The sequence below is a fragment of the Oryctolagus cuniculus genome, chromosome 19, assembly GCF_051225735.1.
Source record: "Oryctolagus cuniculus isolate XC-2025 breed Fujian yellow rabbit chromosome 19, ASM5122573v1, whole genome shotgun sequence".
NCBI lineage: Eukaryota > Metazoa > Chordata > Mammalia > Lagomorpha > Leporidae > Oryctolagus > Oryctolagus cuniculus.
The window spans coordinates 56,273,301-56,300,330 of NC_142885.1; the positions used below are offsets into that span (position 1 = coordinate 56,273,301).

The following is a 27,030-nucleotide window of genomic DNA, read 5'->3' on the forward strand; positions in this document are numbered from 1 at the left end:
CCTCCTTGTATGCCACTAAATCTTTGACAATCCCATTAATCTTTCTGAGTATCTGACTCTAGCCTCCAATTGTATCTTATATCGTGGATCTTTTAAATAATTAAAAAAAGTCATTTTCTGCAATGTAAATATGACCCTATGATTCAGATCATCAGGATTCACCACTGCCTTCAGGATGAGGCTAATACTCCTAGCTGATCATGGGTAGCCTTGCTTTTTCAATTTCCTCTCCGCTCATGCCCAGCCAGCACCTTTCATGCAGTTGCCCTCTCCTTTCATTTCTCTCATTGTTCAAAGTTTGTTTTGCCTCCAGCCACAGATTCAGGTGGTTCCCTTCTGAAGCAACTGGCCTACTTCTTTAACCAGCTAACTAACCCCTACTCACTCTTCAGTAAAGAGCTTTTGCCTTCTTGGAAACACTTCCTGTCATCTACAGGTTGAACTCATGCCTTTTCTTTTGACTCCTATGGATACAACATGTATACCACACATCCTTTGTAACATTCCTCTTTTGAGGGTAGAAACATGACTGGTTCATCTTGTATCTCTGGCATCTACCATAGTGTCTGACACTGACAACATGTTTATAAAATCTTTCTGGAATAAAACAACCTATAAGATAAATGACTCAATTCAGTAATATAAGACTCCAGAATTTTTTGAGAATTAAAAGTTAAAGGGGAGCAGGCATTTGGCATAGGGATTAAGATGCTGCTTGGGACACCCACATCCCACACTGGAGTGCCTAGGTTCAGTGCCAGCTATTCACCTGAATCCACTTCCAGTTAACGTGTACTCTGGGAGGGAGTAAGTGATGGCTCATGTAGTTGGGTACCTGCCACCCACTTGGGAGACCTAGGTTGAGTCCCTTTCTCTCAGCAGTAGCATGGCTCAAAGCCAGCTGTTGTGGGCATCTGGGGAATGAACTAGTAAACTGGGAGCTATCTTTCAAATAAATATATTTTTAAAAAATTTTTAAAAATTAAAAGGGTGGCCAGCGTGGTGGCACAGTGGGTTAAAGCCATGCCCTGCAGCACCAGCATCCCATATGGGTGCCAGTTTGGGTCCTGGCTACTCTACTTCCGATCCAGCTCTCTGCTATGGCCTGGGAAAGCAGTGGAAGATGGCAGATTCCTTGGGCCCATGCACCCATGTGGGAGACCTGGAGGAAGCTCCTGGCTCCTGGCTTCAGATCAGCTCAGCCCCAGCCATTGTGGTCATTTGGGGAGTGAATCAGTGGATGGAAGACTTCTCTCTGGTTCTACCTTTCTCTGTAACTCTGTCTTTCAAATAAATAAAATAAATCTTTAAAAAAAATTAAAAGGAACCCCAGAGCAACCACTAAGGAAACAGCTCAGTATTATACAGGAAAAATAAACAAATAAATTAAAATGGTTCACAGGAAAATATCTATTTACATAAAAGGTAGTAAAGAAGAAACAGGAACAAGAAGACACGAGCCATATAGAAAATAAATATTTAATAAAAGTGCCAAGTGTTAAATCAACAACAGGAGTCACTGTGCACTTACTCCCCATGTAGGAGCTCTGTCCTTAATGTGTTGTACTATGAGAATTAATGGTAAAACTAGTCTTCAAACAGTACTTTGTGTGTCTCTGTGGGTGCAAACTGTTGAAATCTTTACTTAGTATATACTAAGTTGATCTTCTGTATATAAAGATAATTAAAAATGAATCTTAATAAAGAATGGGATGGGAGAGGGAGTAGGAGATGGGATGGCTTGCCGGTTGGAGGGTGGTTATGGGGGGAAAAGCTGCTATAATCCAAAAGTTGTACTTTCTATTTTTTTTATATTTATTTGACAGGTAGAGTTATAGACAGTGAGAGAGAGAGAGACAGAGAGAAAGGTCTTCCATCCGTTGGTTCACTCCCCAAATGGCCACCATGGCCGGCGCTGCACTGATCCAAAGCCAGGAGCTAGGCACCCCTTCCTGGTCTCCCATGCGGGTACATAGGCCCAAGCACTTGGGCCATCCTCCACTGCCTTCCTGGGCCACCACAGAAAGCTGGACTGGAAGAGGAGCAACCGGGACTAGAACCAGTGCCCATATGGGATGCCGGCGCCACAGGCGGAGGATTAACCAAGTGAGCCACGGCGCTGGCCCCCAAAAGTTGTACTTTAGAAATTTATATTCATTAAATAAAATTTGTCTTAAAAAAAGAAAGAAAATAAATATTTAAATGGAAAATGCAAATCCAATATCAATAATCACATAAACATAGGGACTGTGGGGCCGGCGCTGTGGCACAGTGGGTTAAAGCCCTGGCCTGAAGCACTGGCATCCCATGTGGGCCCCAGGTCTAGTCCCTGCTGCTCCTCTTCTGATCCAGCTCTCTGCTATGGCCTGGGATAGCACTAGAAGATGGCCCAAGTGGGAGACCCGTGTGGGAGACCTGTAAGAAGCTCCTGGCTCCTGGCTCCTGGCTTCAGATCAGCACAGCTCTGGTCATTGTGGTCATTTGGGGAGTGAACCAGCGGATGGAAGACTTCTCTCTCTGTCTCTACCTCTCTCTGTAACTCTTTCAAATAAATAAAATAAATCTTAAAAATAAAATAAAATAAACTTAGGGACCAGCATTGTGGTGCAGTAGGTTAAGCCACCACTTGCAACACCAGCATCCTATTTGGCTCCCAGTTCTGATCCAGCTCCCTGCTAGTCCATCTAGGAAAGCAGAAGATGGCCCAAGTACTTGGGCCCCTGCCACCTATGTGGGAGACCTGGATGAAACTCCTGGCTTTGGCTTGGTCCAGCCCCAACTCATTGTGGCAATGTGGGGGAGTGAACCAGCAGATAGCAGAACTCTCTCTGTCACTTCTCTACCTTTCAAATAAATCTTTTTAAAAAAATGACATAAAGATAAATAACGATGCTAATCAAAAAGCAGAGATGTCAAACTGAATTTTAAAAAAAGAAGTTCCATTATATGCTGATTATAAGATACACACTTCAGACTGAAAGACATAAATAGACAGAAAAGAAAAGATGGAAGATTATATACCACAAAAGACAAAAGTAGTGGCTGTCCTAGTATCAGAAAAAGGAGACTTTAAGACAAAAAAAAGTTACTAGATACAAAGGGTAATATATAAGGAAGACACAATTATTGACACATATGTACCTAATAAGAAAAGCAGAATTGCAGAATAAGTTATGTGTATTTTAGAAATATCCCTTGGGACCTCTCCAGGTTCTTTACCTGAGGGCCTTCTCTCCACTTTATTCTAAGGTGTCATCATACTTAAATGCACCATAATGGAAACCTTCAGGGGGAAAAGAAATCATAGCACCACTAAGAATAAACAGCCTGAGGGAGGCACTGTCATTTTTAGGTGTAGGAGAGATGTTTAGGAGCTCATTTTAAACAATCAATGTCTAGTCTTCATAGTTTTATCTGCCCAATGTCCGTTTTTCTTAAGTCTCCTTTCCTTGAATCCCCTTCTGGCTGCATCTCATTTAGTTCATTTACTCACCACAGTAGTTCTGGTTTTTTTTTTTTTTTTTTTTTTTTTTTTTTTGACAGGCAGAGTGGACAGTGAGAGAGAGAGACAGAGAGAAAGGTCTTCCTTTTGCCATTGGTTCACCCTCCAATGGCCGCCGTGGCCGGCGCGCTGTGGCCTGTGCACCGCGCTGATCCGAAGGCAGGAGCCAGGTGCTTCTCCTGGTCTCCCATGGGGTGCAGGGCCCAAGCACTTGGGCCATCCTCCACTGCACTCCCTGGCCACAGCAGAGAGCTGGCCTGGAAGAGGGGCAACCGGGACAGAATCCGGCGCCCCAACCGGGACTAGAACCCGGTGTGCCGGCACCGCAAGGCGGAGGATTAGCCTAGTGAGCCGCGGCGCCGGCCTCTGCTCTTTTTTTAAAAAAAATTATTTTATTTATTTGAAAATACAGAGTTACAGAGAGAAGTAGAGACAAAGAGAGATTTTCCATCTGCTGGTTCACTCCCCAGATGGTCACAATGGCTGGAGCTGTGCCAATCTGAAGCCAGGAGCCAGGAGCTTCCTCTGGTCTCCCACACGGGTGCAGGGGCCCAAGGACTTGGGCCAACCTCCACTGCTTTCCCAGGCCATAGCAGAGAGCTGGATTGGAAGAGGAGCAGCAAGGACTAGAACCGGCGCCTATATGGGATGCCTGCGCTTCAGGCCAGGGCTTTAATCCGCTGCGACACAGTGCCAGGCCCAGTAGTTCTGCTCTTGATTCCAGAAATCTTACATTCCTCTCACTGATTTAGTATGGTTCCTTTCTAAAACTTTTATTTATTTGACATGGGCATCTTAACCCACATCTTATCTGTTAGTCTCAATGCAGACCCGTAATATGGTTTTCTACTTTAGTGCTAGTCTTACTATTCAATGAAAAGCACCACCTTCTGGTGGCAAGAAGCTTCAGTTGCTTATTTAAAATTCCCTTATTTTTCTACAACTTCTAAGGAAGTTGACCCCTAAGAAGGATTTTTCTGAGTGCATTAGGAATCCTCTGAGTGTGAATCAAATTGAGTAAGTCCAGCGAGGTCTAAATGGCCTTACCTAAAGATAGTTTCCAAACTGTAAGTATAGGGGTGGGGTGGTTTGGTGTGGAACCTGGAGCCATCTTGGCCTGAAAGGGGTAGGAGGAGAAATAAAGAAGAGATTCAAGGGGGGATGGCATTAAACTTAGATATAGAGGAAGATGTCCCTTCAGGGAAACATTTAGATATTTTGCTCTGGGATGAGCAAAATAACCCTCTCCCAGATCTCCAAACAAAAATTTCAATTAAAAATAAGAAATTACTCAGTGTTTCTATGTTTTTTATTTCATGTTTGTTCATTGGCTTTTGACGTGATGATGTCCCAAGACCAGCCTTAAGGTGCCCAAGGGCAGAAGCAGTTGTTATTTGTGGGCTACATTGAGATAGGCAGTCAGCTTGACAGCTCAACACACCAACAAATACCGGATGAATATTTACCAGCTCTGCCTAGTTACAAGGTTCCCAAGATGGATGAGGCACTGTGCTCACCCTCAAGGAATTTATGAGCTGGCAGGAGAGAGAGAGACACATCAATAGATAATTACACAATATGCTAAGTGCTTCATTAGAAGAGCACCCTGGTGCATGGGAGATCTGAGGCTTCTGACTCAGCCTGGGGTCCTCAGGAAGGCATTCAGACAGCAAGGACCCGGGACACAGCTAACCAGATGAAGAAGGGAATGCGCAGCATCATGGAGGTACAAGCAGCAGGGTGCTTCCTGGGACCCAGAAGTGATTCATTATCAGTAGAATATACCCTGCGGCGGTCCCCTTCTTACCTCACTTTCTTTCCTTTCTCTCTTCTTCCCTCCTTCCTTCTCACACTCACTTATTTACCTCTCAGAGCTTATTCCATGCCATCTATGCCCAAAGCACAGTGCTAAGAGCCAGGAACAAAATGGGGTGGAGGTGGAGTCAACCTAGCCATTGTCCATATGGACTTAATCACACAAATAAAAATATAATTTTAATGTTTCCTAAAAGAAAAGCTCAGGTGGGGTTGCCAGTTAAATATAGGATGTGTTTTTAACCTGGAACTTTAGAACACAACAAATAATTTCTTCGTACATCTCATGCAATACTTGGTTTATAGTTACACTAAAAATTTTTGCTTATTGGAAACTCAAAGTTAATTGGGTATCTTGTGTTTTTATTTGCTAAATCTGGCAATCCAAAAATGCCATGAGATCACATGACTAGAAGACCCAGGGTGCACTGGGGTACAGTACAGGAGGGTGCTTGGAGACAGGATGAGGTATGTAGAACAGGAAGCTGCACCTGGAAGAGGAGCTGGGAAGAGAAGGGTGTTCTCAGTGGAGGAAACAGCATGAACAGTAGCAGAAAGCAGCCCAATGTAGCATTTGGGAATCTGAGAGGTCTCTGGGGCTACAGCACAGATATTTAATTCACGGGGCGATGGAGAGAGAAGAAGCCATCAGAAAGTGAATGAACATATTATATTGTTAAGGAGCAATGCTGTACAAGTAAATGCCAGGTACAGTGACTCAGGTTATTGATTCTAAAAGATGAATCAGTGGAGATGTACGCTGAACTCCCCACCTCCTTCTCCTTGTTGCCAGGCATCAAGGAATTCCAAGGTAGAGGCCAGCATGTAGTCAGCACTGGATTCTCAGCTATGCACAGTGAATCCAACTTTGCTTGTACGTGTGCAACCATGGACAATTCCAAAAACTGGAAAGAGTTCTGGGAAGCCAGTTTCTTCAGTTTAAACACAAAGCGTGGTGTGACTGATCTGTCAGAGGGAACCATTGGGAGCAACCTTTTTGTAAACAGGCAGGCTTTGTTTGCTGCCCACCTGGGAAGCCTCTGGGTGAGGATGAGAGAGCAGCTTGTATATGACCTGCTGCTGAAACACAAGTGTGTCAGGTCAGCGGGACCAAAGCCCCAATCACTATGTGTCAGGAAAATCACCTGGGGCAGTGGTTTTGAAGAGATCATGATCCCCACGCCTCAGCCTCCAGGGGGGACATCTGGCAATGTCTAGAGACATTGGTTTCTGCGTTTGTTTTTTCATTTACTGATTTATTTATTTGAAAGGCATAGTAACAGAAAGAGAGAGAGAAACTTTAATCCACTAGTTCAATCCCCAAATACAGGCTACAGCCAGGTCTGGGGCAAGCCAAAACCAGAAGCCACAAACCCATTTGGTTTTCCCACAAGGCTGGTGGGGCCCCAAGCACTTGGGCCATCATCTGCTGTCTTCCCAGGCACATTAGCAGGAAGCTGGATTGGAAGCATCTGGGACTCGAACCAGCTCTCTGATATGGGATGCCAGCATTTCAAGTGGCAGTTTAACCTGTTGCTGTCACAGTGCAGGCCCCTGGAGATATTATTAACTGTCACCGCTGGGATGGAGGAGGGATATGCTACTGGCATCTAATGTCTAGAGGCCAGAGACACTGCTAAATATCCTATAGGGCCCAGAACAGCCCCAATCTGACCTCCCCAATGAAGACTTATCTAGATCAAAATGTCAAATTGCCAAGGGCAAGAAATCCTGTCACAGAAGCACTGATGTGGGGAGGGAGAGCTTATTCTGAGTCCTGTGACAGGAATGGGGCCTCGGGCTTCCAGTATCACCACAGTGCTATGGTTTGAATGTGTTCTCCAATTCAGCAATGTTTGGAGGTGGGGCGTATTGAGCTGCGTAGGTCATGGGAGCACAGCCCCGACAGATGGATTAATGTCATTATCAAGGGAGTGGCCAGTTATCTCAGGAGTGGGCTTGTTATAAAAAGAGCTGGGCCCCCTCTTGCTCTCTTGCCTTCTGCCATGGGAGGATGCAGTGTGAACGCCTTCACCAGAAGCCAGCACCCCACCTTTCTGGCCTCTCAACCTCCAGAATCATGAGCTAAATAAACCTCTATCACTTATAGATTACCCATTCTTGGGTATTCTGCCACAGCAACGTGGAACAGACTAAGATGTATGAGTAATAGGGGCCCTGAAATACCCTGAAAGGCACCTTTTGAATCACTGTTACAACCAAGGTAGGTCCAGGTCCTAACTTGAACAGCAAATGAGCTTGGGAGTCTAGCAGGAAGATGTGCCATAGCCCATGTACTAGCAACCTGCCACCCATGTGGAACAGCCAGATGGGGAGTAAACCAGCATAGATGGCTCCTCTTCTCTCTGACATTCTGCCTTTAAAATAAACACATCTTTTTTTTTTTATAGCCGGGTTGTGGGGAGGGAGAGCACATAAAAAGATGCCCCTTGGGGCTGGCCTGTGGCATAGCAGGTAAAGCCGCTGCCTGCAGAGCCGGCATCCCACATGGGCACCAGTTCAAGTCTCAGCTGCTCCACTTCCGATCTGGCTCTCTGCTATGACCTGGGAAAGCTGCAGTGGATGGCCCAAGTCCTTGGGACCCTGTAACTGTGTGGGAGACCCAAAGGAGGCTCCTGGCTCCTGGCTTCAGATTGGTGCAGCTCCGGCCGTTGAAAGTGAGCCAATTTGGGAGTGAACCAGCCAATGGAAGACCTCTCTCTCTCTCTCTCTCTCTCTCTCTCTGCCTCTCCTTCTCTGCGTAACTCTGACTTTCGGGTAAATAAATAAATCTTTTAAAAAAAAAAAAAAAAGATGACCCTGTTTAACCACCTTCTCTTGCCTCTTCATCTGACCACTGACATCTCATTCATTCACTGATTAGCCTTGGCTTCCACAAAGCCAAATACACACACACACACACACACACAAAAAATATATATATATACACACATATACATATATATATTTATAATGATCATAGTGACTTATCACCTTAAATATTCCCCAAAAGAGATCACTTTGGGAAATATGGAAATCATATTCTAGGGAATTCACACCACTCCCTGCCCCTACTCTACCACTACTCCTGCACTTTCCTTTACTCTCATCCCTGCCCCAGCTCCTGCTGCTTGTGATGCAACCACCTGTACCATCCCAGAGCTGGAACTTCCAAACATGAGTGTACCTCAGCACCATGGAGTAAAACTGGGGTTCTGTATGCATGTCACCTACAAATTTTCAGGAATAAAGCTAGCATCATGGAAAACCTAATGCCTCTGAGCACCTGAAAGTTCTATGTAGTCAAATTGTGTATTTTGACTGGGGTGGTGATTACAGGAATCTGCTCCTGTGATAGAAATCACACACACACTCACACACACACACACACACACACACGAGTGCATGCAAACCTGTGATAACTGAATCTTGTTTATCATTCCCATTTGTCTTTTCTTATTTTCCTGTGTGTTACTTGATACGTTTTTTAAAAAGCTTTATTTTATATACTTGAAAGACTGAGTTACAGAGAGAGGTAGAGCCAGAGAGAGAGAAAGAGAGGTCTTCCATTCCACTGATTCACCCCCCAAATGACTGCAATGGTCAGAGCTGAGCTGATCTGAAGCCAGGAGCCAGGAGCTTCTTCTGGGTCTCCCATGCAGGTCAGAGGCCCAAGGACTCGAACCATCTTCTACTGTTCTCCCAGGCCATAGCAGAGAGCTGGATCAGAAGTGGAGCAGCTGGAACTCAAACCAGCACCCATGTGAGATGCCAGCGCTGGGGCTTTAACCTGCTGCGCCACAGTGCCTGCCCCACTTGACACATCCATCTTGACTTACTTATTCTGTGTGAAAATTTCTTATTGGTTTCTCTAGATACTGTAATATATACTCACATACATAATTTCTGGTATTAACATTGTATCACTTCAAATTACTTTCATTAAACTTCTTTACCCATAATATTTTTAAATAGAATAGTCTTAAGTATTTTTTCCAAAGACACTGAGAGACCACATCAGATGATATTATAATTTTTTGCTTCAACTGTTACCATTGCATCACATATGAATTAAGAAGTTCCTAGGAAAGATTATGTTTGACCTTATTTTTACCTATTCCAACGTCTCTTTGTAAAGTTCCAAGTCTTTATTTTATTATTATTATTGTTTAAAGATTTTATTTATTTGAGAGGCAGAGCTACAGTGAGTGGGAGAGACCGAGAGAAAGGTCTTCCATCTGCTGATTCACTCGGCAACAACGGGCAGAGCTGGGCCAATCTGAAGCCAGGAGCCAGGAGCTTCCTCCAGATCTCCCATGCAGGTACAGGGGCCCTAGCACTTGAACCATCTTCCATTGCCTTCCCAGGCCACAGCAGAGAGCCGGATCGGAAGAGGAGAAACCGGGACTAAAACCAACGCCCATATGGGATGCTGGCACTGCAGGCAGAGGATTAATCTATTGCACCACAGCACTGGGGTCCCCCAAGTATTCTATTATAAGTTTCTGTTTAGGGAGCTTCTTTAAATCATTCTTTAAGGGCAGACTTGCTAGCAACATATTCTCTTAGTCTTTCTGAGAATATCTATTTCACCTTCATTCCTAGCAGAAATTTTTGTCAGACATAGAATTCATAATTCTTTTCTTTTAGTACCAGAAAAATTTTCAGCCACTTCCTTCTAGTTGCCATGGTTTCAGAGGAGAAAACCAGTGTCATTCAAACTGTTGGTCCTCTGTAAGCAGTATTGTTTCTCAAAGTTTTTTGGGTCAAAAGTTTTTGTTTTTGTTTTTGTTTTTTTGACAGGTAGAGTTAGACAGACAGAGAGAGACAGAGAGAAAGGTCTTCCTTTTCTGTTGGTTCACCCCCCAAATGGCCGCTGCAGCTGGTGCACTGCACTGGTCCAAAGCCAGGAGCCAGGTGCTTCCTCCTGGTCTCCCATGCGGGTGCAGGGCCCAAGGACTTGGGCCATCCTCCACTGCCTTCCCGGGCCACATCAGAGAGCTGGACTGGAAGAGGAGCAACCGGGACAGAATCCAGCGCCCCAACCAGGACTAGAACCCGGTGTGCCAGCGCCACAGGCGGAGAATTAGCCTAGTGAGCCACGGCGCCGGCCAGGTCAAAAGTTTTTTAACGTGTCATGGTATGGATTTCTTTGGATTTGTCTTTTTGGAACTTTCTCAGTTTCTTGATTGTGTAGGTTATTGTCCATCAAATTTGGGAAGTTTTCAGCTATTATTTCTTCAAATACCTTCTCAGTACTGTTATCTTTCTCCTCTCCTTCTGGAACTCTGATGACATGAATATGAACCCTTGTTACTGCCCCTGAGACTCTGCTCATTTATTCTTTGATTTGTTTTCCTTGTAGTTCAGGTTGGGTAATACTCTTCATCCATCCTCAAGTTTGCAAATTTTAAACTCTGTCATCTCTATTCTAGTATTGATTTCATCTTGTGACTTCTTGATCATTACATTTTCAGTTCTATAATTTCCATTTTATTTAATTTTATAACTTTTTTCCTACTATTTCCTTGTTGAGATTTTCTAGTTTTTCATTTGTTTCATGAAAACTGGAAGTGCTTTTGAAGCTTTTTTATGATGGCGGCTTTAAAGTCCTTGTCCAGTTCCAACCGGACTCAACTTAGTGTCGTCATCAGATGACTGTCTTTTTACATTCATGTTGTGATGTTCCTGCTTCTTGTTATGATGAGTGATGACTTAAAAAATGTTCCCTGTATATTTTAGATATTACACCATGGGGCACTGGATCCTGGTTTCTTTTCTTTTCTTTCAAGCAGGTAGTTCTCTTGTTGGATGTAGTGTGAGGGTGGGGTGGGAGTCTATGTTTAGCTCCCAGTAGGGCCTGTTGAAACCACAGCTGAGTGGAGAATGGAGAGCTGACCGGCCATGACATGCACCATATTACTCAGTCTTGGTTGAGTGCAGGCTCAGCTCCTGGCTGGGCTCTGCTGACAGCAACAGGTAAGAAGGAAGAGCCAAGAGTATCAGTGAGTAGCTTCATCTTGCACCAACCAGTTCATTCAGTCTGCTCAGCGCTAGACTCTGCTGACCCTGCTTCTGCTGGGAATCGGAGCACTACCTTCCTCCACTGGTTGGGGTGGATAAGCAGCCCCGGTCACTCCCCACCTCTACAACCCCCGGGGGGAAATCAGAGGCTCACCACCTGCTTCTTCATGTGGAACAGGGAAACCAGATCCCCAGATGGCCCTGCTGAAACTACAGGAAAAAGGCTGTGGTTTTCCCACTGGTGTTCAGCTGGCAGCACAGGTATTATCAAAAAGATTCTTGTTGATAGGTTACCCTTTTTCCATTCTTTGGTTCAGAGAGAAGGTTTTTCTTTGAGCTTGTTTCTGTCTGTCCCTGTGGGTAGCTCAAGGATAGTGGTTTCTCCTATACTCTGAGAACTACTTTCACTATACTCAGATATATGAAGACAATAAGGAAGCCCAGGGACTCATCACCATGAGTGTTTCAAGTCCCATGATCCCAGTGTTGGCTACCTTCTTTCAACCTTCGGGAGTCTCCGTATGCTTGGTATATAACGTCTTAGACTTTTGAAAAATTTTATTTGAAAGCAGAGTGTCAGAGATGGGGTGTAGAGCAGGGAGAGGGAGACAGAGAGATCTTCCATTTGCTAGGTCACTTCCCAAATGGCTGTACAGATGGGGCTGGTCAGGCCAATGCCAGAAGCCAAGAACTCCATAAGGATCTCCCCTGTGAGCAGCAGGTACCCAAGTACTTGAGCCACCATCTACTGTCTCCCAGGAAGCCCATCAACAGGAAGCTGGTTCACATGCAGAGTGAGACTCAATCCCAGATACTCCGATATGGGATGCAGGTAGCCTAACCTGCCATGCTACAATGTCAGTCCCAAGAATTATTCATTTTAATGGCCCCTGATCCTGAGTACATGTCTCAACTATTTTAGATGAAGGACTGGGAAGTTCACACAAAGCACTTCTGTTGTATTCCTTGTTTAGGAAGAGCACTGTGTAGTGGCTTCAAGCGAACTAGCTACTTTTTATTTATTTAGGCATAAAATACCACTGAAAGAATGAATGAGAAACTACAATTTCCAGGCTTGAAAATTGTCAATAATTTCTCAAAAATGAATGATGTAAACCTGTTACTTCAAAGAAAACAGCTGACAGTATTTGTTTCCAGTGGTAAAATTTGAGCTTTCAATTGACAATTCGGATTTTGGAAAACTTGCATCTGTTACCATGAGTTTCACAGCCTCTTGTGACAAAACTTTTCCAGTGAGACTGGTGAAAACACTAATGAATGTGATTTTTGTGATTAGCATGTGTTAGTATCTGAAAGATTCACATAATTCAGTCAGCCAGTATTTTCTCTTTTCCTTAAAAAATGTATTTATTTGAAAGGCAGAATGAGAGAGAGACAGAGACAGAGACAGAGACAGAGAGAAAGGTCTTCCACCTGCTGGTTCACTCCCCAAATGGCTGCAACAGCCAGGACTGGGCCAAGCAGATGTCAGGAACCTGGAATTCCATCCAGGTCTCTCACACTGGTGGCAGGGATCCAAGCACATGGGTCATAATCTGTTGCCTTCCTATGCACATTAATAGGAAGCTGGACTGGAAGCAGAACAGCTGGGACTCAAACCAGCACTCTGATATAGGATGTCTATGTTACAACTGGCAGCTTTATCAGTTGTGCCACAGTGCCAGGCTCTGAACCAGTATTTTCTAAATAGTAATGCATGGTATTACAAAATCATGCTTGGGTAAAGATCTTTCGAAGAATAAGATAGACCAATGGATTCTCATGTAACAGACTATGAATAAAGTTCATTGATGGGGCTAGCGCTGTGGCATAGCAGGTAAAGCCGCTGCCTGCAGCGCTGGCATCCCATATGGGCACCAGTTCGAGTCCCATCTGTTCCACTTCCAACTTAGCTCTCTGCTATGGCTTGGGAAAGCAGCACAAGGTGGCCCAAGTCCTTGGGCCCCTGCACCCGTGTGGAGACTCAGAAGAAGCTCCTGGCTCCTGGCTTTGAATCAGCACAGTTCTGGCCATTGCGGCCAACTGGGGAGTGAACCAGCAGATGGAAGACCTCTCTCTCTCTCTGTGTGTGTGTAACTCTGACTTTCAAGTAAATAAATAAATCTTAAAAAAAAAAGTTCATTGATAACATTTCAGACTACATATGGCAATGAAACCTTAAGAAACCACTACTTCAGTTTTGGTAGAGTAGAAAATAAGAATATCCAAAACAATATGAAAAGGCTATTAAAATACTCCCACCTTTGCTAAACACATATTTCTGTGAGCTGGGTGTCCTGTATGTACTCCAACCAAAGCAATACATCACAACAGATTGAAAGTAGAAGCAGATATAAAAAGTCAGTCAGACTTATAACAATGTAAAACAATGTCACTTACTAAATTTTTTTGGTTTTGAAAAATAGAGGGGTTTTAAGTTAGAAAGTAAATATGCTATTTGTACTAACATGAAATAGATTCATAACAATTTAAGAAATAAATTAGTAAACATTTATAAAATGTCCCACTTTTATCATCTAGTAAATATATTTATGTCACAGCAAATATATATATTTATGTATTATACAATAAACATATTTATATACATATATATATCTTTGGGTCTTCAATTTTTTTAAAACATTCAGGAACTATTGGTGTATGGCACGAAACAGATATTTCCTTTCATTTTATTTTTCTCACATAAATAACAAAGTTTCCCAATACTGGGGAACAGACTACCCACCTGCTACTTCATAATGTAAGCTCCTGCCTTTAGCCTGTTTCCCTATGTATGTGGATATGGGTCTGGACTGTTTTTTTTTTTTTCTTTTAATTTGAAACATAGAGTTACAGAGAGAGAAAGAGAGAGAGAGAGAGAGAGAGAGAGAGAAACACGTGCTTCCATCTGCTGGTTCATTCCCCAAATGGCTGCAAAAGCCTGGGCTTTCCCAGGCCCAGGCCAGGGCAGGAGCCAGGAGTTTCATCCGGGTCTCCCATTTGGGTGCAGGGGCCCAAGGAGTTGGACCATCCTCCAATGCTTTCCCAGGTACATTAGCAGGGAGCTGTTTAGGGAAATGGAGCAACTGGCCTGGAACTGGCGCCCATATGAGATGTTGACATTGCAGGAGGTGGCTTGACCTGCTGCATCATAATACTAGACTCTCTTTTTCTGTGATGTATTTCTATTTTTACCTGTTCACCCATATGCCAATTCCACTCTGTCTTAACTGCTATTGTTTGATATTCTCTTGATTTAGAGGAGAAGTCTTGTCATCTGTACTAAGCTGTTTTCATTTCTATAGTGAAATACCTGAAACAGGCTGAGTTTTTTGTTTTGTTTTGTTTTGACAGGCAGAGTGGACAGTGAGAGAGAGAGACAGAGAGAAAGGGCTTCCTTTGCCGTTGGTTCACCCTCTAATGGCCGCCACGGCCGGCGCGCTGCTGCTGGCACACCGCGCTGATCCGATGGCAGGAGCCAGGTGCTTTTCCTGGTCTCCCATGGGGTGCAGGGCCCAAGCACTTGGGCCATCCTCCACTGCCTTCCCGGGCCACCGCAGAGAGCTGGCCTGGAAGAGGGGCAACCAGGACAGAACCCGGCATGCTGGAGCCGCAAGGCGGAGGATTAGCCTAATGAGCCGTGGCACCAGCCAGGCTGAGGTTTATTTAGCTCACAGTTTTGAAGGCTGAAAGTCCAAACTGCGCCATGTAGATGCTTACAAGGACCCCATGGTGGACTGCAGAACTGTATGTAGGCGAAAGAGATCATACTGCCAACAGGAAAACTGAGAGACACTGGGGCCCTCCCATCCCTTCTGAGAACAGCCCACAAAGACCTGAGAACCTCCCACTAGGACACTGTTCTTAAAGGTCCCACCACCTCCTAGCACTGCAAATGGAGAACCAAGCTCCCAACACATGAAACCTTTGGGGGGAAATTCAAAACCATAGCTAACATAGAGCCATCTATTACCATCATATATAAGAGGTCTTCCAAAAGTTCACTGAAAATACACATGAAAAAACCATCCATGGATTTCAAATACTTTTTGTACCGAAATAAACGTATCTTTCAGTTCCACTTTCTACAAATATTTTGAAGTTCCCTCATATATTTTTATTTTATTTAGGTCTCTTTTCCTTCCATGTCCTCCAATCAAAATTTATAATTTCCTCCACAAAGACTTCATGTATTTTGTTAATTCATTTCTAACAATTTATGGTTTTATTTGCTATTCTGATATTTTTAAGTTGAACATTTTAATTCCCTGCTGCTGAAAGTGTAGCAATACTACTGATAAGTTACACAGAGAGAGAAGGCAGAGAGAGGTCTTCCATCCGCTGGTTCACTCCCCAAATGGCTGCAATGGCAGGAGCTGGGCTGATCTGAAACCAGGAACCAGGAGCTTCTTCAGGGTTGCCCACGCAGATGCAGGGACCCAAGCACTTGGGCCCTCTTCTACTGCTTTCCCAGATCATAGCAGAGCACCGGATCAGAAGTGGAGCAGCTGGGATTCAAACTGGCACCCATAAGGGATACTGGCACTGCAGGCGGCAGCTTTACCTGTTATGCCACAGCGCTGGCCCCCACTAGTGTTAAATCTTTTAAGCAGCAACTTTGTTGAACTCGTCTTAATTTTACTTTTTATCTTTAAATTTTTAATTAATTTATTTGTTTTAAAGGCAGAAAGAGAGAGAGGGAAGAAGGAAGAGAGACGCGGAGAGATCTTCCATTTACTTATTCACTTCCCAAATGTCTGCAACAGCTGGATCTGAGCCAGGTGGAAGCCAGGAACCAGCAACTCAAACCGAGTCTCCCACGTGGGTGCAAGGACCCAAGTACCTGAGCCGTTACCTCCTGCCTTCCAGAATGTGAATTAACAGGAACCAGAACTTGAACCAAGGCACTGAGATATGGGATGTAGGCCTCCCAAACACTGTCTTAAACTCTAGGCCAAATGCCCACCCCCTCTTTTCTTAATTTTAATAGCTCATAGATACTCTTGAATTTTCAGTGTGGATAATCACACAACCTACAACTTAACACCATTTTGTTTCCTTTTATTTTTTATGTTTCTCTTCTTCTCTCATCTCATTGCACTGGCTTAGCCTCTAAGCGTGATAGAAGTAGTGGTGATGTTTCATTTCACCCAATGCCATGACCTGCTGAATCAGAATTTCTTTTTTGTGTTTTTTAGAGATTTATTTACGTACTTGCAAGTCAGTTACAGAGAGAGGGGGACAGACTCAGAGGCTAGCAGTCTCTCTCTCTCTCTTTTATTTGAAGGTTAGAGTTACAGAGAGAAGCGGGGGGAGAGAGAGAGGTCTTTCCATCAGCTGGTTCACTCTGTAAGTGGCCACAATGGCCAGGTTTGAGCCAGGCTGAAGCCAAGAGCCAGGAGCTTCTTCTGCGTCTCCCATGTGGGTAGCAGGGGCCCAAACACTTGGGCCATCCTCTGATGCCTTTCCCAGGCCATTAGCAAGGAGCTGGATCAGAAGTGGAGCAGCCAGGACCTGAAGGGACACCCACATGGGATGGTGGGAAGCCGGTTTTGCACACTGTGGCTTTACCCACTACACCTCCATGCCTGCCCCTAGAGGCCTCTCTTGACCTTTCCATCAGTTACCAAATCTCTTGGCCATTCAGGCCTTCACACTTTGTAAATGGGCTTATAACCACTCATTTGAATCCCAATGAACCATTCCAGGGAAGCCAATTCCCATTACCCTTGCTTAACTTCTTCAGAGAAGCATTTGGCTTGTCTCTATCCATTTCTACCTTGAGAGATGCAACCTGGGAAATAATGCAATAGTATTTAATATCCACTTTGGTCATTTCAGTAATTGGTTCTGAGATACGTATCTCCCCAAGCTCCATCCAAAGTATAAACTACCACTTCCTGCTGTTTCACTGGAGGGGCATGGGGGAAGGATATCTGTTTTCCAGGAAAAAAAGAAGCAAACAAACAAGAAAAATTCAAGTGAAGCCTAAAACTAATTTGCTGCTTTCCAGGTTATCTTATGCACCATTCCAAGTGTATTCAACTAGTCTCGTCCTCTGCAAACACTCATCTTGGGAGCTGACCTAGTTAGTACACAGCTAAGGAAATAATCAGAAATCCAGTAAATCCATTATTTGAGAGGCCCATGCTAATGATTCAGAGAATATGAAAACTGGCAGATTATGTTGCTCTTAATTGGGCTGTGTTTGAGGATTCTTTTGGTTGGAGGTAACTGAACAATATTCAGTTCAGCTCAGAGGAGACTGCTGTGGTTTGGATTTGGTCTGAGCGTGTTCCCCAAAGGTTTCTGTGTTGGAAGCTCAGTCCTTGTACAGCCATATTAAGAGGTAGGGCCTTCTGAGGGCTAGTTAGGTCATTGCAGGTGATACCCTCAGAAAGGATCAAGGCTGGTCTCACAAATTTAGTCAGTTCTCATGAGAGCCAACCATTATGAAAAGCAGTCTGGCCCCTCAATCTCTGCCTTCCTGTATCACCATGTAACCTCTTCTGCCCATGTTGTTGCTGCTGTGACATCATCCACTGTTAGGCCCTCAACAGAAAGTGAACAAATGGCCACCTGATGTTGGACTTCCACCTTCACAAACTAGGAGCTAAATAAGCCTCTTTTCTTTATAAGGTACCCAGCTTCTGATATTTTGTTACAGCAATGAAAAATGGACTAATACAGGAATACTGTTAAATGACTGCAGAGTGTCTCACAGAGCACAAGGTTGGGGTCCTGCTGGAATCTTAATCTCAGTATGAACTCTCAGAGGAGGAACCTAGTGATGCATCTTGAGTCACATGTCCATATCTGGGCCAATCAAATACAGTGATAATTATGATGTCTGAATACAACTGTGGTAATTAACAGTTCATAGAAAAGATACTTTGCAGAAAAACATAAATATTGCACTCAGTTCATTAAATTTTAATCTATAGTGAAGTCTTTTTGTCACTCATCTTTTTTTTTTTTTTTTTTTTTTTTTTTGACAGGCAGAGTGGACAGTGAGAGAGAGAGACAGAGAGAAAGGTCTTCCTTTGCCGTTGGTTCACCCTCCAATGGCCGCCGCGGCCGGCGCGCTGCGGCCAGCGCACCACGCTGATCCGATGGCAGGAGCCAGGAGCCAGGTGCTTTTCCTGGTCTCCCATGGGGTGCAGGGCCCAAGCACCTGGGCCATCCTCCACTGCACTCCCTGGCCACAGCAGAGAGCTGGCCTGGAAGAGGGGCAACCGGGACAGAATCCGGCGCCCCGACCGGGACTAGAACCCGGTGTGCCGGCGCCGCTAGGCGGAGGATTAGCCTAGTGAGCCGCGGCGCCGGCCATTGTCACTCATCTTCTACAAATAAAGACCAGGAAGAAGCTCCTGGCTCCTGGCTTCTGATTGTCCCAGCTCTGTCCACCGTGGCTATCTGGGGAGTGAACCAATGGATGGAATATCTCGTTTAACCGCTACACCACAGTGCCAGCCACAGTAAACATTTTTTTAAAGATTTTATTTATTTATTTGAGGGTTAGAGTTCAGACAGAGAGGGAGAGACATAGAGAAAGGTCTTCCATTTGCTGGTTCATTCCCCAAATGGTAGCAATGGATACAGCTGGGCCAATCAGAAGCCAGGAGCCAGGAGCTTCTTCCACATCTTCCATGTGGGTGTAGGAGCCCAAGCACTTGGGCCATCTTCCATTGCTTTCCCAGGCCATTAGCAGAGAGCTGGATCAGAAGAGGAGCAGCTGGTACTTGGACTGGCACCCATATGGGATGCCGACAGTGGGGAGCTTAACCTATTATGTCATAGCACTGGCCCCCATAAATAGTTTTATTGTAAAATGAGAATGGTCATTTGTTTATATGTTGTCTATGGCTGTTCGTTTATATGCTTGGTTATATACTGTCATGTTCTAAGAGCACAGTTAATTTCAACAGTCTTTCTAGTCCATAAAGCCACAAATGTTCACTATCTGGCTCTTGCAAGAAAAAGTTTACCAAGCCTTGCTCTAAAATCATATATGCAACTAGTATTTGGCATTTTTACTTGAATATTTTTGTCACATTAAAATATTTAAAATAGAGGCTGGTGCCGTGGCTCCATAGGCTAATCCTCTGCCTTGCGGCACCGGCACACCGGGTTCTAGTCCCGGTCAGGGTGCCGGATTCTGTCCCGGTTGCCCCTCTTCCAGGCCAGCTCTCTGCTGTGGCCAGGGAGTGCAGTGGAGGATGGTCCAAGTCCTTGGGCCCTGCACCCCATGGGAGACCAGGAGAAGCACCTGGCTCCTGCTTTGGATCAGCGCGATGCGCCGGCTGCAGCGCACCGGCAGCGACGGCCATTGGAGGGTGAACCAACGGCAAAAGGAAGACCTTTCTCTCTGTCTCTCTCTCTCTCACTGTCCACTCTGCCTGTCAAAAAAAAAAAAAAAAAAAAAAAGAAATTTGATTTCCTTACAGTCCATACCATAAATCTGTCCCTTTTCTTCTCTGTGTATTGAACTATTCCACAGCACAGTCCAGTTTCTTGGGCCAGATTACTGGGGCTTGAAACCTGGTTCCAGTATTTGTGGGCTACATGACTTCAGGCAAATTATTTCACCCACCCTCTTTGCCTCATTTGTCATCTATAAAATATAATAAAAATACCTACCCGATAGGTAGGGAATATTAAATGTATTAATATATAAGTAAAATGCTCAGAACTCTGGAACATAGTAAAGGCTTAACAAATAATAGCTATTATTATTATTAGGTTCATTTCAATTATGGCTTAGATTTGTCAGATTATACAAAATATAGAAGATTTTTCAAAGGAAAGTTTTGTGATAGAAAAATAGAGCTAAATAACCATTGCTAAAACTGAGTGTATTATTTCTATTGCCTTTGGGATTATTATCTGAATTCTAGATGGGATTTCTGGCTTATAACCTTAAAAACTTAAGTAGAGGTTTCTTCTAAACAGCCTTTTGTAAATTATTAGCAACTCATGTCATTTTGCCTGGCAATAAAAAAAAACAACTGTTTGATTAGGTTTGTCAGCATAGTAAGATTTGCATTTAAACACTTTAATACCTTAGTTATAAAAGGCAAGTTACAGAATGTCTCTTTCTTGAATGTCTTTAAACATGAATTGAGTCACAGAACCCTTTAGAATAGGGGCCTTTTAGCCCCTATTCTTAAGGGGCGGATGGTAAATATTTTTGTCTTTTGAAGGCCACATGGGCTCTGCCCCAACCAATTAGCTCTGTTGCAGCACAAAAGTAATCATCAACAATACATAAACAAATGGGCAGGGCCGTGTTCTGATAAAGCTTTATTTCGAGACACTGAAATTTGAATATTACATAACTGTCACATTGCAATCTATAACTTTTCTTTTTATTTCCTCCCCACCCATTTAAATATGTAAGAACTATTCCTGGTTCATAGGCTGTACAAAGAGAGGAAGTAGGCTGGATTTGGCCCTCAGGCCAGCTTATAGACCCAGCAGTAGAAAACGCTGTGCTGGCAATTCTTTTTTTAAAGATTTATTTATTTATTTCAAAGTCAGAGTTACAGAGAAAGAGAAAGAGATCTTCCATCTGCTGGTTCACTCCCTAGATGGCCCCCAATGGCCAGGGCTGAGCCAGGCTGAAGCCAGGAGCCAGAAGCTTCATCTGGTTTCCCACATAGGAAACAGGGGTGCAAACACTTAGCCATCTTCCACTGCTTTTCCTAGGCCATTAGCAGGGAGCAAGTTGAGGAGCTGGGACATGAACAGTTGCCCATGAGGGATGCCAGCATCACAGGCAGTGGCTTTATCTGCTATGCCACAAAGTCGGCCCCCGTGGGTTGGCATTCTGATGGCAGACAGGGGGCAGACAAGATGACTGACCACTGCTCCCAGGGTTCTATGACCCCAGAAGTCTTTTCATTCCCTAATGCCACTCTTTATGCATTTCTCTTAGAAGATAAATAGTATTTACAGGACTCTTGGTTTCACATAACAGAAAGCTTACCCTAAACTGCTTACAGCAATGCCCTGGTTTATACACTCAAGGGGTGACAGATCCAAAGATGATTTTGTTTCTCTCCATCTTTCAGCTCCTCTCTCCTCCATAAAGACTTTATTCTTAGGATTCACATGATCTCAGGGGATCTTTTTCCTAAGGAGTTCACATAGAAGTTCTGGGTCTGATTAGCTATAATGTGTATCAGATCCCAGGCCCATCTGAACCAGCCACAGGGATGAAGGAAACTGTGGACACCGTGAAGGCCTGGGCCACATCTGGGCCACATCTGGGTAGGATCAACTCCACTGAGTCCCTCAGATTTGGGAGTGGTGAGTGTGTGCTGTTTTCTCAAAGGAAATAAGAGTCTTATTACCAAAGAAAGGCAAAGGGATGTTGGGAGGTTGCTATGGTTTGAATGTTTGTCCCTCAGAATTTACATGTTGGAAGCTGGGTCCCCAAAGTCACATTTTGGGGCCTTTGGAAGTAATTAGAATTAGATGAGGTTATGAGGGTGGGGATGAATGATGACATTCGTGGGTTTTTAGAACAGGAAGGGAGACTCAAGCTGGCACACTTGCTCCAGCTTGCCACATGATACCCTCCACCAGGTTATGGTGCTCTCACCAGAGGCGGGCACTGTGCTCTGAGACTTCCCAGCCTCCAGAGCCCTAAAGTAAATACACCTCGGTTCTCAATAAATTATCCAGCCTCAGGTACTCTGTCAGAGCTACAGAACACAGACTCGGGGGCAAAATCAACACACATTCACTCCACATGGAGACAACATACTGACATTTAGAATTTAAGAGCCTGAACAAAACGTATCAGGGACCTGCCAGGAACAGGAAACTGCTGTTCAAACCCCCTCTTCTTGGAGGAATTGCTTGTCCGCCCTTTAGCAAAATTACCTTTGCAGGGTTCAGCTTCTCTTGGAGCAGACCTTGGGGCTTGGCAAGCCCAGAGCTCCACAAAGGTTTATTTTTCATCTTCTGTGCAGTTGGGTGGCCTTGACTCACAGCACTCAGTTGATTGAAGTTTTGTTTAGGGGAAGCAATGACTTGAATAACTAACAGCCTGGGTCAGCCACTCACTGTTCTCAGTGAAGGCAGACAAGCAAACTTTCTAGCTGGGCTCAAAAATAGCTGTTTCTGACGTGGGCTCTCTGTGATTCATATCAGAGACTTCCAGGCTTGTGGGGCACTGCTGACAGTATACTCTGCTCCTCCCCATATCATAAAGTAGAGCTTCTCTTATCTTCCCTCAGACCTCCAGTTTACATCTTGGTACACGTCATTCTGACCCTGGTTGTTCTTTTTTTTCCCCCTCCCAGTGACCTGGTCTAGATCCAATCTTTTTCCTCTATTCTCTGCAAAACCAAGACTATAGTCCTCACTTACTGGTGCCCAGTTCCAAAGGAGCCGAACAGACAACTCTCAAGCATGGGCGGGTGGTTCAGACTCCCTTTTTCTAAGCCAGAAGTGATCCTGGGCATGTGTGCCCTGAGATGTTCTGCTTTCCTGACACTCTTCTATCATGCCCAGTCACCCCTGAGAACAGTTCCCTTAGGGCTTGCCCTACCAAAAGAACTGAGGAAAAAAGAGGCTGGGAAGTCATTGTGGCTAAGTCAGAAAAAGCAAAGCACTGAATAACTGTAGTAGTACATCTATGAATTGCATTTATTTTATTTTATTTTTATTGCATGTACTGCTCCCTTGCTATGTCTTAGGTACTGAACTTTTGCACATATTGTTTTGCATAAAATCCTTCAATACCTCTCTAAGACAATAGCAGGTGGCTGGTCTCCTTTCCTCTCTGCTTGCTTCCTTAACAATGCACTCTCGTGGAAGACATAGAAGCTTTTAAAAACACAATCAGGCAGGGATGGTATTGTGCAGCAGGTTAAGCTGCCACCTGTGACACCATCCTAAATGGGCACCAGTTCAAAACCTACAGCTCCACTTCCCATCCAATTCCCCACTAATGCATTTGGGAAAACAGCAGAGGAAGGCACAGGTTCTTGGGCCCCTGCTACCTATATGGGAGATATGAATGGAGTTCCAGGCTCCTGGCCTCACCCTGGCCCAGCCCCAGCCCCAGCTGTTGTGGCCATTTGGGGAGTGAACAAGAAGATGGAAGATCTCTATTTCCCCTCCTACCCCACCCCAACCCCGTAACTCTGCTTTTCAAGCAAACAAATAAATCTTTAAACACACACACATACACACTATCAGATGGACTCTCTCCCTGGGTTATAATCACCACACCAGATGAGCATCAGGACTAAAATCCAAGCTTTCACCACTGCCCACAGGCTCAGTACCATCTGATCCCTTCCTCTCTCTCCATCTCATAACACTCACCCCCTTTCTCACTTTGCTCTGCCCTCATCGGCCTCCTCTGTTTATGAACATGTAACTTCTTCCCATCTCAGGGCTTCTGCACTTGCTGATCCATTTGTCTATTGCATTCTTTCCTTCCATCTTCCTTGTCATTCAGTGTCAGCTCAATGCCACTTTCCCAGAGAAGTCCTCCTGAACCCTGCTATCTAAGGAATGCCCCCATCCATCACTTTCCTGCATTTTACTTTTTGTAGCCTGTCAACTTACACATGTGGTTTATCTCTTTCTTTGCTGTTTTCCCAATTAGGATGGGTGTTTTATTTCTGTATGGCCAGCTCCTAGAACATTGCCTCAGGTAGGGTAGGTGTGTTGAATAAACGAAGAGCAGACCCCACAGAGAAAGGGCCAGCCAACAGGGGCAGAGCCCTGAGTGTGTCCACGGGGATGATAAAAGTCAGTACCCAAGCATCCCAACAGGCTGAACCTTTGTCCAGTTTTTTGGTTTTGTTGTTTTGGTGTCTTTGGCTTTTTAAACCAGGCCTACCCCAAGAGTACACAGGTTTTGTATCTCCTGCTGGATTGCTGGGCAGCTGACTCTTGCCATACCTCCAGTTCCAGCTGGGAAATACAGAAGGACTGGATTTTTTTCTCTACTAGAATGAGATCCTCTTCATCTTTCAATGTGAAAATTTTCTCTAATTATAAAAATAATACTTCATTCAGCTGTCAAGGAAGTATAAATGTAAATGGGGGCTGCGCACAGTGGTCTCCTTCCGAAGTGTACAGTATAGAAAGAGGAGGAGAAGACAGTGACTGTACAGTTGAGAAACCTGATTCTACCTCAGCCAGGTGATCAAGCCGAGCACCAGCGGGGTCACATCATCCTGAGAGCATGCAAAGTGCAGTAGTCACGTGAAGAGGGGTGCACCTTTTTGTATTCTTCCTTTCTAAACCCACAGCCCTAGCCTAACTGTCCCAGTCCATTTGGACTGCAATGACAAAATCCCTTAGACTGGGCACATTATGAACAACAGAAGTTTAGTGCTCACAGTTCTGGAGGCTGGGAAGTCCAAGTTCAAGGCTCCAGCTGAGTTAGTTCTGGTGAGGACCGCCTCTGGGCTCATGAGTCTCCACTCTTCTTCTGCATGTCTTCACACAATGGAAGGGTAAACACATCCCTTCCACCTTTTTTTTTTTTTTTTTTTTTTTGACAGGCAGAGTGGACAGTGAGAGAGGGAGAGACAGAGAGAAAGGTCTTCCTTTTGCCGTTGGTTCACCCTCCAATGGCCGCCGCAGTCGGCGCACTGCGCTGATACGATGGCAGGAGCCAGGTACTTATCCTGGTCTCCCATGGGGTACAGGGCCCAAGCACTTGGGCCATCCTCCACTGCACTCCCTGGCCACAGCAGAGAGCTGGCCTGGAAGAGGGGCAACCGGGACAGAATCTGGCGCCCCGACCGGGACTAGAACCCGGTGTGCGGGCGCTGCAAGGCGGAGGATTAGCCTAGTGAGCCACGGCGCCGGCCCCTTCCACCTTTTTAACAAGGGCTCCACCCTCATAACCAAGTCACCTCTCAAAAGGCCCTACCTCTTAATACCATCACACTGGGGACTAGGTTTCAACACATGACTTGTGCGGGGGACACAAACATTCAAATCATAGCACACTGATCACTAGAAAAATCCTAACTGAGGGACATTCCACAAAATATCTGACCAATACTCTCCAAAACTGTCAGGGTCATCACCACAAACAAGAAAAGTCTGAGAAATGGTCACGAACAAGAGGGGCCTCAGGAGAAAAGATGATGCAGCATCCTGTGGTGTCCTGGATGGGATGCTGGCACGGGGCAAGGAAAGGAGGTAAAAACCAGGGAAATCTGAACAAACTACAGGTTTTAGATAATTTTTCTAAAATCCCCAAGTGTTTCTAGTCCTGATGTGGTTGACCTCCCTGTTTAGGTCTCCTCTTTCTTCTCCCCAGGACTCTGAGTCCAGCATCTGTGCTTCCAGTTTTACTCCCCTCTCCTTCTCCCTCTCCATGTTCCAGTTCTCTCTCTGGCTTCCAAGGCTGCTGGCTGGAATGAACACTGAACTTTAGCCACCCAGGCTTACACAGGACCTGTGCACGGGCATCCCTGGCTGGTTTCCTCTGACCCTCAAGCAGCCTAAGTCACACTCAGATCACCTTCTTTCCAACAGGGACATAGCCCGTGCTATACCCTGGTCTCGAACTGAATGAAAATAAGGTTCCCCATGCAGTTTATCTCCCTCCTCAAGATTCCAGGCTATGAGGAATTAAATGAGCCACATGATTTCCAGGCTAAGCAATTTTTAAAAACTGAAATATTACTTTAGACAGTTCCAATTTATTTTCCTCTAGATTCCCATCATTTTAGTCTACCAAGCACAGTTTTAAACAGCACCATCTGGTTCTCTAACCATCCTTGCGTGACCTGGGCCCTTTGCTGACTTCTGAAATGCTTTGTAAATTGGAAGTGTTAAAGAGTCTTACTAAAGATGCGTGAATCACAGCTCAGGATAGATTTATAATTGTCTGTATTCATGAAGTCGTTCTGAAATGCATGGATGGAAGATATTTCAAAGATGAACTTCGAATAATGGCATGAACTTGTCAAAATTCTGAGAAACATTAGTTGTTTATGCAATTTTAATTGGGCAATTATATTATTGTTATTGCAGGGTTATCAATATCCACAGTTTTAACTCGTCAGCCTTAACAGTTCCCTTTGAATTGGGAAGAGTATTTTATTCTTTGATACCGCTCTTTGTATGGTCCCAAAGGGTCTCAGAGGGCAATCTGAGCTCTTCAGCTTGGGGTTGGGAGAAATATGACCGACTGCTTGGTGACTCAATGAAGGTCACTTAAAGTGTTGGAAAAACGACACTGATGATGTAAAATGACATTATAGATTGTTGAATAATCTGACAGAACTTACGTATCACCCCCTTCGAAGCCCCATTCTGGCAGTAACACACACACACACACACACACACACACACTATTCAAAGAAAGCCTTTCTGGAAATGCCACTTGGGAACTGCAGTCCTGTGGCAAAGTCTTGTGAACACTCTCAATGGTGATAAACCCATGCCTTGGAGAGGGAGTCTGAGTTCTGGAATTACTGTCTCTTAGTCCACCTTCCATTGCTGTAACAAAATGCCTAGAGGTGGATAATTTATAAAGCAAAGAGAGATTCTGGAATCAGAAGCATTCATGATCAGAGGGCCAATGTTGTGGCACAATGGATTAAGCCACCACATGTAAGACTGGCAACCCATATCAGAGTGCTGATTTGAGTACTAGCTGTTCTACTTCTGGTCCAGCTTCCTGATAATGCACCCAA

The 27,030-nt window shown here is 44.6% G+C and overlaps 1 protein-coding gene and 1 pseudogene across 4 annotated transcripts in view; both read left to right on the forward strand.

The window, feature by feature from the left end:
• The window catches only part of BMERB1 (bMERB domain containing 1), a 155,272-nt gene that overhangs the window by 25,542 nt on the left and 102,700 nt on the right, over positions 1-27,030 (forward strand). The gene's annotated exons all lie outside the window — the stretch shown is intronic.
• LOC138847060 (centromere protein N-like) overlaps positions 1-27,030 on the forward strand; it is a 54,206-nt pseudogene that overhangs the window by 25,117 nt on the left and 2,059 nt on the right.